Below are 12666 nucleotides of genomic sequence, written 5' to 3'. Positions count from 1 at the left end.
CTGTTTTGATTATGCAACTCTTTCAGTGATGTGTATCTATTAGTCTGTTTGTTTGATTGCTTGTTTTATTTTTGTTTTGTCTTTTTGACTCTGTCTAAGCCTGTTTCTTCAATGCTTGTTCTTTTTCACTAGTAAAGATCTAGACCTCGGATCTCTTTTCTTTCTTTCTTTCTTTCTTTCTTTCTTTCTTTCTTTCTTTCTTTCTTTCTTTTCTTTCTTTCTTTCTTTTTTTTTTTTTTGTCCTTCAAGCTTCTTCTAGACAGGGACCTTCAGTGATTCCATTGCAATTCTGATTCTTGCAGGTTTCTTACTTGCCCAGAGATCCTTTGGCTTCAGGGCTAAATTCCTGAGGATTCCAAGTGATTTTTACCCCTCCTCTTGCACCCTGTCTGCAGAGAAAAAAGGAGAGCTGCCAGAGTTGAGGTAAGCCTCCAAAGGACCAGCTGGGTGTCCCTCCTGGATCCAGTGGCCTGGAGTCATTCCCAGCAGGGCAGACAGTCATTACTTTTGTGCCCCAGCCTCTGACTTTCTTTCTCTTGGACCAGGAGCTGCTTTATCCTCAAGTTCTTGATGGTCTGCCTGAAACCATTCTCTGCCAAGGTGTCACAGGTCTGGTAGAACTCGTGTGGCTCTTTCTCAATGCACAGGCATTCTTGTAGGTTCTGCTCAGGTTCTAAGTTCCAGGCTGCCTCCATGTCCACTATTGACAACATGAACGGACTGGGCAAATGCAGCAGGGTTGACTGCTCAAGCCCTCTACTGTCATTGTTGGGCATAGGATACTGCTTATGGGCTGTTCTCCATCAGCAAGACCTGACCATCACATTGTTGAATAAGGAGAAGAATGTGACCTTAAAAATAACTATGAATTTGATAGAGGCTCATAAAGAGGGAAGGAATAATTTCCTTAAACAACTTGTAGAATATAGAGACCATAAGTTGGAAGAGATCAATGTATATTTCAAAAAAAAGCCAATGTAGAATTTCTAAAATGTCTTATTAAATAGGAAACAGAGACAAATACAGGGATGAAAGCCACCCTCTGACCTTTAGCTCACCAAGTGGCCACAGACAGCTCAATTCCTCCTCACTGCCTTCTGTATAGACCTGCAGGTCCCTATGTTTAGAATTGGGATTAAAGGTGTGAGTGACCATGCTTGGCTGTGTCCTTGAACACACAGTCTCTCCCTTCCTTATGATTGGATTAAAGGTGTGTGTCCCCATTGACTGACTCCTGTTTATGGCTGGCTCTGACCTCTGATCTCAAGGCACACTTTATTTATTAACATACAAATTAAATATCACCATATTTCAGCACAATTAAAATATCGAGACATTTCCCCCTTTTTTCTTACAAAAATAAGAAAACAAGTTATAACTAATATAAGAAAAAATATATACAATAACTACAATAAATATATACCACATATACAAGCAATAAATACATCAACAATGTCTAGTTCCTTTGCATTTCACAAACTCAGAGAAAATATTCCTTACCTATTCTATTTTGGTAAGTCCAAAATGTACCTAATTCACCTTCTACCCTAACTTACATTATCAACAGTAAACTCTCCCAGGGTGTCTTTCAAACTTTTACATTTTATACCTCCTTAGTGAGTTTCTTTTCTGAAATTTTTAACAAGTTAAACTGTAACTACCACTATGTCATCTTCAAATAAATATAATTATAACTGTCTAATCTTCAACTCCCTCAGAGTCCCAAGAAGAAAATAATATTGCCTAGTAAAAGAGGAAGTGCAAACAAACAACTCACCAAAAAATGGGAGTTGCCAGAAACAGCCAGCTGCCTGGACAGTCACCAGATGTTTCTCAGCAACATTGGGAGATCATCTTCAGCTTATAGGCTTAGGGTATCTGACAGACTCATTTGTGAAGTAGAATGTACCCAAGGCCTTCAGTTCAACCTCACATTTGGTGTGAGTATTCCATGGACCAGATAAACCTTAATTCCACCAGTATCCTGTGTTGGTTCAGGATTTTAAATTTTGGAAATTCCTAATGTTTTTGGAATTCAGCTGCCCATTCTTCTTGGCTTGTGGGTGGCTTCATCTCTTTTATTAAATGCCTGTCTACCCTTGAGAGGTTAGATTCTGTTAGCTTTTAAAGGTAACTGTTTCAACTGCTGTTCCACTGCACACCAGAAGCTATAGATCCACCACCTTTCAGCTGTCTTTGAAGAAAGGGGCACTGTACTTTTTTTGGATTGCAAAGCCACTTCAGCGATGGTGCCATATTGTCCTGGCCTCAGAGGATTGCCTGTTGCTAAAGCAGCAACCACACTTGTTTGGCAAGGATCAGTAGACCTGTGTTTTGTGTCCTGTCCATTTTGGATAGCATACTGTCAGCAGATGATTCCAGGGCACTTTGTTGCCCAGTGGCTAACTTTTGTGCACAATGAATGTTAACTCCATATGCAGTGACTTCAATGTCCATATCTTCTCTGAAGTCAATTGGTGATGCCAGGAGCCAACATGTCTCATAGTCATAAAAAAAAGGAAAAAATACTAAGTGATTAATACATTTAAATGCCATATCTGTAGATCTCTGAAGAGTTTGATGTTGATCTATCTAAAATATCTCTGCTTGACCTTGAAAACATACCTAATATGACTGCAAATTCCATTGTAATGTCTAACTACTATCATTTCCTTATATCCCAATAATAATAATCAAGTATTAACAAATTGCATGACAGTTTTAAATGAATTGTATAAGTATAATATCCTGGACAATATTAGAAATATATGTATAGCATTTTCTAACAATATCAATCTATATATATATATATATATACATACATATATATATAATTTGTATACAATAAATAAAAATCCAATCCAATGTAAAGCATTTAAAATCAGCAGTTGAATGTCAAAAATAGATCCAATAATCTATCATTTATTTCTGTGATATCTATATCCTCTCTTTTCTTTGCAGAGTAGATTCAATAATCTACATTCTTTTCTATCATGTATTCATTTCTTTTTTCAAATAAGAACCTTAAATCTAATCTCTTTGATTAGCCCTTTTCCTAGCCATTAACATCAACAACTTGTAACCAACCCTCCTAAACAATGAAAATTATCCCAAACTCAAAAACCAATGAAAGAACAAAAAACACCCTCCCCACCCCAAATCTTTGGGAATATGGGTATTGTGTTCTTAAATTTGCTTCCTGATGTTTGTTGGCAAAGGCATCTTGAGGGTATTCTGAAATGAAAATTTTGGGGTTAACTGTCAAGTTCTGAGAAGAGGGAGCTATATCATTTGTTGTTGAGGTTCTGAATAATTACAAAGCGCAGGTCCCATCTCAATTCATTGTTTCAGTAGTCTGTAAGGTGAATCACCCCAGGTAGCCTTCTCAAAATTGTTCTGAAAAATTTTGTAGTCCAAAGGTGATCTTTAGGTGAATGTTGTCAGGTTAGTGGTACTGTTATTAGCCATGGGAAATCATTGTTGTGGGGCACCGTCATCTTTCTGGAGACTTCAAGTTTGCTGTTAGGCCTAGTCATGATTCCCTGCAGAAAACGGATAGAGAACTGAAGACAAACACAAGTACAGGCAGCAAACTGAAGCCGTTTTTCTAGAATTAGTACTATATATGACCACAAATATAACAACAAATGTTTAAAATATATATACATATATATGTATTAATCTTATAAATTTTGATATAAAGTTCATTCCTTTAAAAAGTTTAAAGGATCAAAATAGAATAAAATAAACTGAGATTAGTGAAAAGGAATGATCATTCAATCTTTTCATTTTCTTCTGACCAATATCAGATGATGGCTCGCTCTTCTGGCATGATCCAGTGGTTTTGCATTTTCCATTTAACAAGCTTGAGTTTAGAGAATGAGAGAACCATTATCCAACTCCAAAGCCATCTTTAAATTTTAATATTACTGGGACTTCACAAAGCCCATTTGTGTTAAGAACCTGTAGAGTAGAGCACCAGAAAATAGTTAGGAAGACTTATGAAATTGTATAGGTGATATACCAAAAGACTAATTTACTCTTTTTCTCGGGACATGTTTTCTAGATGATTTGTCCTTTCGATTCAGATGTCTCATTTGTCCAGTGTTCTTCAGATTGCTTAGCCTTCATTCTCCTGAAAGACAAAAACAAAGACCTTTCCCCAAGCCTAACTTTGGGGAGGTTCCCTCTTGGCAAGTTATAACTGATTAAATGAAAACCATTTGATAGTGGTATTAGTTAGTTTAAATTGGATGGTCATGCTGGTTGATCTATCACCTCTTCTAATTAAGAGGTCTTTCTTGTTCAAATCAAACCTTTATCAATCATGATGGTACCCAGTTTATCTTCTCCTGTGGAAACAAAAGCAAAATCTCATTCCTTATGTTACACATATTCTGGTTTCAATTCATAGGTCAGCATATCCATAAAGTATACAGGCTGAATAGATACTATAGTTTTTTTTTCTATTGTCCATTGTCTATCTACAGCTATATTTCATTTTCTATTAACATTGAGAAAATCCAAAGTTAATAGAGCATTATGTAATCTATTGCTGGGACTTTTTGCTCCCCTTTCATTTCTTTAGCATATGCTTAAGAGTTCTATTTGATCATTCTATAACTGCTTGGTCTATAGGACTATATGGTATACCTGTAAAATGTTTCAGTTAATAATAAGCAAAAATCTGTTTCATTTTACCAAAGACATATACAGGGGCACAGTCAGTTTTAATTTGTGCAGGCATACCATGATTGCCTTAAAATCTAGGATATGAGTGATTACAGAGTCAACTTATTCAGAACTCAATAGAGTTGAAGATTATGTAGTTTTAATTATAGTTAGTTGAAGATTACATAGTGGTAGTTACAAATTTTCTTGTTTAGATATTTCAAAAATAAACTCTGTAAGAAGTTATGAGATGTCAAAGTTAGGAGGAGATCCTAGGAGATTTTTCTGTAGATAATGTAAGTTAGGATAGAAAGTGAAATAGGTACATTTTGGACTTATTAAAATAGGAGAGATACTGGAATATTTTCTCTGAATTTTTCAAATGCAAAGGATTAGACATTGTTAATATATTTATTGCTTGTATATATGGATCCTTATACTATGTAGTTTTTCTTATATTAGTCATACCTTTATTGTTTTTTTACGTTTATTAGCTAAAAAGGTGGAAATGTGTTGATATTTTATTCATGCTGAAATGTGGTTGTATTTTATTTGTATGTTAATGCAAATAACATACAATGATCTCTTGCCTGGAGATCAGAGGTGATAGCCAGCCATAAACAGAAGTCAGGTGGTGTATGTATTACACACCTTTAATCTGATCACAAGGCTGGTAGAGACTTTGTGTGTTCAAGGACACAAATGAGCATGGTGACTTGTGCCTTTAATCCCAGGATCAAGCATAGAAATCTGGATGTCTGTATACACAGGCAGTGAGGAGGAAGTGAGGTGGCTATAGCTACATGGTGAGATAATGTTAGTTGGTAGCTATCATTCAGATTTCAATGGCGTTCACCCCTGTATTTGGCTCTGTTTCTTATGTAATAGGACTGTTTAGAAATTCATCTAGATTGGATTTCTTGCCCTTTTAAAAAAACTATATATTTATTTCTTCACATTGATTGTCTCTATATACCAATTTGTTTGAGGGAATTTTTCATTCCCTCTTTAAAAGCCTCTATCATCTTCATAAATTTATTTTTAAGGTCACTTTCTTCTCCTTATTCAACAATATGATGTTCAGGTCTTGCTGCTGTAGAACAGCCCAGATGCAGTATCCTATGGCCAAGAAAGACAGTCATTTCCCAAGGCAGAGGGTTTTTTAAATGGAACTGCTGAACTTGGGCTTCCCCTTTATGTTATCAGTAGTAGACATGGAGGCAGCCTGGAATTTAGAAGCCCAGCCTTTGGAGGCTTACTTCAACTCTGTGAGCTCTCCTCCTTCCTCTGCAGACAGGGTGCAAGAGGAGATGGGGTAAATGCATTTGAAAGTCAGGGAATTTAGCCCTGAAGCAAAAGGATAACTGGGCAAGTATGAAACCTGCAAGAATCAGAATTGTAATGCAACCACTTGTGCTCCTGTCCAGAAAATGCTTGAAGGAAAAAAGAAAATGAAAAGAGATCCAAGACATTCTAGCTTACTAGTGAAAGGGAACAAGCATTGTAGAAACAGGCTTAGACAGAGAGTCAAAAAATAAAAATAAAAATAAAAGAGCAAACAAACAGACTGTTAGAGTCACATCACTAAAAGAGTTGCAAAAACAAAAACGGACCTTATTCAAGGTCATGGTTACCACCAAAAGGATTGCATAACCAAAGGAGCCCTGATTAAATCAATAAGCAGTGTTCTCTACTCCTGAGAGCTATTCATGTCTCCAGGAAGAGGGCTTGTCCAGTCAGCACTGCTGCTCCCAGGGTGTCCCTCGGGTCATCATCAGTGGACATGGAGGACACTTCAGGCCCAGAAGGCCTGCAGATGCTGCTGCAGCGCCTGTGCAAGGAGACAGAGCCAAACAAGATCTAAAATACTTGAAGGAAAATCTCTTACCTGCCAACAGGTAGAGTTGGGACCCGGAGGGTTGTCCTCTCTGAAATGAGCAGCCTTCAGGAGGCCTCCACACACAGCCTGCCACAGAGTGCACCCTGTCCAGAGTCCAGGGACAGTAATAAGCCCCAGCCTAAGAAGAAACCTTCCCCACTCATGGCCAAGGCCATCAAGCATTACAACAAGAGGCTCAAGTGGAAGGGACCTGAGGATGCTCACAGCCCTAGAATTGCTGGCAATCAGTCTGGACCAGACCTGCTCTCTCCTCTTCCTGGAGAGCCCAGGCTTTGCTACACCTGCTCCTGGGATCCCTGCTCCTACTTCAGCTCCTGGTGGCCCTCTCCAGGGACACTAGGCAGGCTTCCCTTACTGCTTCCTAGACCCACTGGTGCTTACAGCCCTTCTGGGAGCACCTACACCAAAACCTGCAGAAAGGCGTGCGTTCGGGAAGAAACACTTCACTTTGGACTTTGTATGAACCAAACTCATTTTCAGGGAATCAAATGCCAAACATCTTGGCTTCAAATAAATGAATACAGAAACAAACAAACAAACCAATCAATCAATTAATAAAAGATCCAGATCCTAATACCAAACTATGTGAGTAAAACTATGTGTCTTTTCAGATTTGTGTGTGTGTGTGGAGGGGTGTGTGTGTGTAAATACGTTTTGAGATTGAGTTTCTGGGGTCTTTTAGTCCACCACAAACACCTTTTTTTTTAAAACTATCCTTCATTCTGTATTTTCTTTCTTTATGTTTCTTACATATATTTTTTTTTGTTTTTCTTTTTCTATTTTTGGTTTTTTGAGACAGGGTTTCTTTGTGGAACAACCCGGGCTGTCCCAGAACTTGCTATGTAGACCAGGCTGGTCTGGAAATTACAGGAAACCATCTGCCTCTGCTTCCCAGAGCTCTGGGATAAAAAGGGTGTGTCACCACAACACACTTTTATCCACTTTTTTACGTGTCAACTCAGCAAACAGACACATAATTTCACCTACATACTTTCTCTTTAGGATCTTGTTGTTCATTTTTTCCTGTTTATTTTTACTCAGTTTTAGCTTCTCTTGTTTAATTTTTACCTTTTGGTGCTTTTACTGCATGCCGAACTTTCCCAACATATTTATGTATCAGCTCTTTATATATCTTTGTATCTATAAGTCTATGTATCCATTTGTCTATATAGTAATCTGTACGAATGTATGTACAATTATCTTTCTAATGGATTAGTCAGTCGATGGAAGGGATCAGGTAGTGTGACTGGGGATGTAGTGGGGCTGGAATCAGCCTCAATCCATAGATGATTGCATGGGTGACCAAGAAGTTGAGTGTGTCTGTCTGCAACCACCAGTTCCAATGGAAGAGGAAGGCAAAGGTCTGGGTTCTTGGTGCACTTCTTTATTTCTTTGTTACTTATTTGTTTGTTTGTTTGTTTATCTATATCTCTATTAGAATGAAATATTCCCTTGCTCATATTTGGATGGCCACTATAAAAAAACACACATTAGGAACAATTTGACAGGTTCTGGAGAAAAGAGAAGACTGGCAAACTGTTAGTAGAAAGGTCAATTGGTTTAGCCATGATTGAAAACATTGTGGTAGTAACTCAAATACTAAAATATAGCATCATTATTACCAATGAATCCCTTTGCTGGTTGTTTATGAATGGACATCACTATTTGGAAAAGGTTCCTGTGCTCCTATGCTCATTTCAGACTTAGTCACAATAGTAAGATAGCTGCTCACTAGGATTAAATGGATCCAGAAAATTTTACATACACATAAAATATAGTCATCCAAAATGCTGTTTGATTTCATGTATACAGAGTTACTAAAAGAAGTGATCTTGTAAAAACAGGAATTATAAAAGTGATTGTTAATCTCTGGAACAGGGAAAAATGGATGTTTGGATTAATATGTATGGAAAGTTTCTACTAAAATATAAATACATGTGATCTTAAAAATATTTGTAGATCAGAGAAAAAATAAATTTGGCAGTACACCTGCCCAAGAGCTCTGTGGAGTCTGAAAGACCCATGGAGGCTCCAGAGGGTGATGCAGGGAACGGAGTCTGCAGAGCCAGCAGTAGCTCCTGAACAACCTTAAAAAAAGTCTTCCATAGTCAAACTTAGTTGGAGCTCAGGATTGCTGTAACAGAGGAGAAAAGAAAACCTATGTACTCTGCATATGTTACAATGGTATAGCTTGGCCTACCTGTGGGTCTCATAACAGTGGGAACAGTGGCTGTCTCTGATTCTTTTTCTGACTTTTGGGACCCTACTGCTCATACTAGGTCACCTTGCCCACCCTTATTGGGGGCATTTACCCACCAACCCCACAGTTCCCCAGAGTTCTTGAGTGCAAACAGAAGGGAGTTATTAGATAGAAGGATTTAGATCGTGGAGATAAACAAATAGAAAATAAAGGATATTCTCCAGAGGGCCTGGACCCTATTTCCACAGGCCCTGACATTTTCTGCACCAGGGTATTTATACAGATGCCAAGAAGGGGAGTAAAAGACCTCCACCAAGCAGAGTCAAGTGCAGACCATCTCAGACACCTGTACCCAGACTTGTGGTCTTAATCCTCTATGTGGACCTGCTGGGTAGACACAAGGAACCTGCAAATGGGCTCCCACATGTCCCCCTTTCTTAATATATAAATAATTCTTTATTAATGCCTTACAGCAATCTCCATAGATGATCCACTTCCCAGTATGGGAGTAGAGGATGCTATCGATGGCATTTCTCTTACGGATTAGGTCCAACTTGACTACAGCATTTTTAGCTGCCTGGAGCCCTCTTTAAACCAAAAAACTTAATGCAATCACAAGGTTAATGAATCCGTTATCTTCATCATTACCATTAATAGGTTAACATAAATATTGCTATACATAGTCACAATTCTCTCAGTCTTACAACTCAAAGCAAACTCTTTACAAAACCATTTAATTAACACATATGGTGCTATATATAGTTAATTTTTTTCAGTCTTACAACTTTAACTCTTCATTTGAATTGTCTTACTAACAGAACATAGGAAACACTTCTGATGTATTCACATCAAACTAAACATTTCTTTAACTCCACAAAACCAGGGTGCATTCGTATCAATAAGTTAAATGTAACTTCTGTAAATATAATCCAACCTTAATTAATTCATCACTCTTCCTTTTCTATATATTTTTATACAATCTCAAACCAAGTTAGAAAATACCACAGCTCATACAATTCCTACAAACCCATATTGAAAATGGATAGTCTCAATCTAATGCCTAACACTTTGAAAACTTTAAGAATACATCCAAAAGCAGTTTCTTAATGAAACTCTTTACACTTTATACTCTTAGTATACCACATTTGTATTTCTTACTAACAAAACATGACATTAATCCACTCAAACAACATTTTTTTAAATTAAGTAGACTAAGAAATATTAACTCTCCCTTTTCTTTATAATTTTTTAAAATGTTCTCAAGCCTATTTAGAAAACCCAAACTTTTCCATTTAAACAGTTCCATTTGAAACACAAAGCTAGTTCCATAAGTAATTCCATTTTTACATACACCGTTCTACAGAAAAAAATTGCATTTTTAACAGAACAATTCATGAATCACCAGCATATACGCATACACAAAACTGCATCTTGAATCAAGGTAGAAACAATAAATTTCTTCATTTAAACAGTTCCATTTTTAGCACAAATAATTCCAGAAAACAGTTCCCAGGTCATTACTCTAAGGAAACTCAAAATTGTCCTATTGCAATGATATCTACTGTTCATTTTATTAAGTCCCAAAATTCAAATGATAAATTCTGGTCCTAGACTTCCAATTATGAAGAATTCCATAACCAAAATCTTTTTGTAGTTTTATCTCATTATGTCAAGTTGAAAAAGTTCAAAAAAATAAATAAATTCTGGCATCAGGCTTTCACTTCCAAATATGAAGAAACTTTTTACAATCAACTTTTTGCAGTTAAGAATTTTAGTTCAAACAAGTGTCTCAGCAACTTTTATTCTTACGGGCAGATCTTTTCAGTTACAATAGTACTCTTAACTGCACTGATTCTGAGGTTAGCTCAGCTTTTTCTATGTTCCTTTCATTTTCCCACAGATCTCAGCTGTGGATGCCTTCTTATGCTGGTTCTGGTGTCCACCATTCTTAGCTTCTTAGTGGCTTCTGGAGCTTTTGAAACCATTGAGACTGCCTACTTTGCGTCTACTAAGACACTGCCTTCTGTGTCTCAGGTTCTTTCACCATGTACATTAAGAAGAGCCTCACATTTATCATTTACACTTTTACGAAATCACACATAACATATTTTGCCCTGCAAAGAATTTAGACTCACATTCAACATTACACTTTTTACAAACACATATATAATGTATTAACACTTATTTATACTCCTTAAGGAATGTATAGAACTGCTGTAGCAAATATATTTCATATATATATGAATGTGTAATATTGATTCTAACTTCTTATTTCTTATTTGAACTTACATTTACAACTAGCATCTTTACTTGTTACAAGCTTATTAAGACTTCCTTAGATACTTCTTGCAAGCTTATATTCTTAGAGGAACTCTAGAAATTTATTTTACAAACTTACATAGAACTACCATTAGCATATATCTAACTTAACGAACACCCAATGATTTTTTAACACAGATCTAACAAGACAAAATTATTTCTTCAAACTCACATATCTTATTTTCATCTTTTTCTACTCCTTATTCTTAATTATCATAATCTGTATTAGAAATATTCTTTTTTTTTCTTTTGGAGCTGAGGATTGAACCCAGGGCCTTGTGCTTGCTAGGCAAGCGCTCTACCACTGAGCTAAATCCCCAAACCCGAAATATTCTTTTAACTAGACAGGGAGTACATACATCATTTCTAAAGTTTAGAGATTGTAGTCAGCCTTGATAGTGGGATTTAGTGAGTGTTGTCGTTATAGAGTTGTGATACTTGTTGCTAGAGGACTGTAACATTTTTGTGATGAGGCCACACCCCAAAGTTGCCCAGTTCTCTCAGCCTTCCCAGAACCAGAAGAGATGCTCTGTCAGCCATAAACTGTTTTTAACTAGAGACTGTACCCTCACCCAAATTCATAATAGCACCCCCTAAGTGATTCAATTCAGACAAATTCTTCTATCACAGCAGCACTTTTGGTTTGTTCAACCGAAAAACTTCTTGTGACACTGAGGGTAAAATTACAGTATTTAGCTGGTGTAAAGCTCTTCACAAAAATACTTCACAGCTAATAGGTGATTTAAAGTAAAGCCAAAAGCGGCACAACTCCGAACTCTATTTCCCACTGTGTGCATTAACCAGTGACAAAGCCTCAGAAACACTAATTGAGCCACTTTCAATCTGGTTCCTTTATAGGAACATCATCAGAGCTGACCTTCCTTAGTTTCATTCTCCTTACCCCAAACGGTCAGGTAACCAATGAAGTTCATTCTCCTCTTGTGGAAAAAAAAACATAACAAACAAAACAAAACAAAACAAAACCATGTCCCTGACCCCATGTTAACACAGGATTTGGACCCTTCCATAATCCTGAGCAGGGATCTTTCCATTTTACTTGAGCAAAAGTCAACTGGATGCCCATGTGCCAAAACCTATGCGGCAGACTGCTCACAGACATCCATATTCAAAAAGTTCAGAACAAAAGGAGCATAATTTATTTTTTGAAGATGTATTTTATGACTGCTATGAGCCCTTTCTATAATACCTTGTGCCTGAGGAGTATAAGGTATACCTGTTTTATGTACGATTTCCCATTGGGTACAAAATTGTTGAAGTGCCTTGCTACTATATCCAGAACCATTATCAGTTTTAATAATTTTTGGTATACACATATATGAAGTACACTTCAAGCAGTGCATAATTACATTTTTTGACGCTTCCCCAGATTGTGCACTAGCCATTAAAAATCTCAATAAGTGTCAATGGTCACATGTACATATCCTAATAAGCCAAATTCAACAATATGAGTAACATCCATTTGTATAGATGATTAGAAAGAAGACAGCGAGGCTTTACCAACAAGTGAGGGACAGGAAAATATTTGACATATCCCGTATCATTTAACTCTTTGATG

The 12666-nt window shown here is 36.9% G+C and overlaps 1 non-coding gene across 1 annotated transcript; it reads right to left on the bottom strand.

The window, feature by feature from the left end:
* Positions 1-11337: 11337 nt before the first annotated feature.
* On the bottom strand, positions 11338-11412 carry Trnaa-agc. The gene has a single exon. It is a non-coding gene; the product is annotated as a tRNA-Ala (tRNA).
* Between the last annotated feature and the right edge of the window lie 1254 nt (positions 11413-12666).

Source organism: Onychomys torridus, unplaced genomic scaffold (genome assembly GCF_903995425.1).
Source record: "Onychomys torridus unplaced genomic scaffold, mOncTor1.1, whole genome shotgun sequence".
In the NCBI taxonomy this organism is placed as follows: domain Eukaryota; kingdom Metazoa; phylum Chordata; class Mammalia; order Rodentia; family Cricetidae; genus Onychomys; species Onychomys torridus.
The sequence above is the reverse complement of the archived record's forward strand: the minus strand, read 5'-3'. Positions and strand labels throughout refer to the sequence as shown.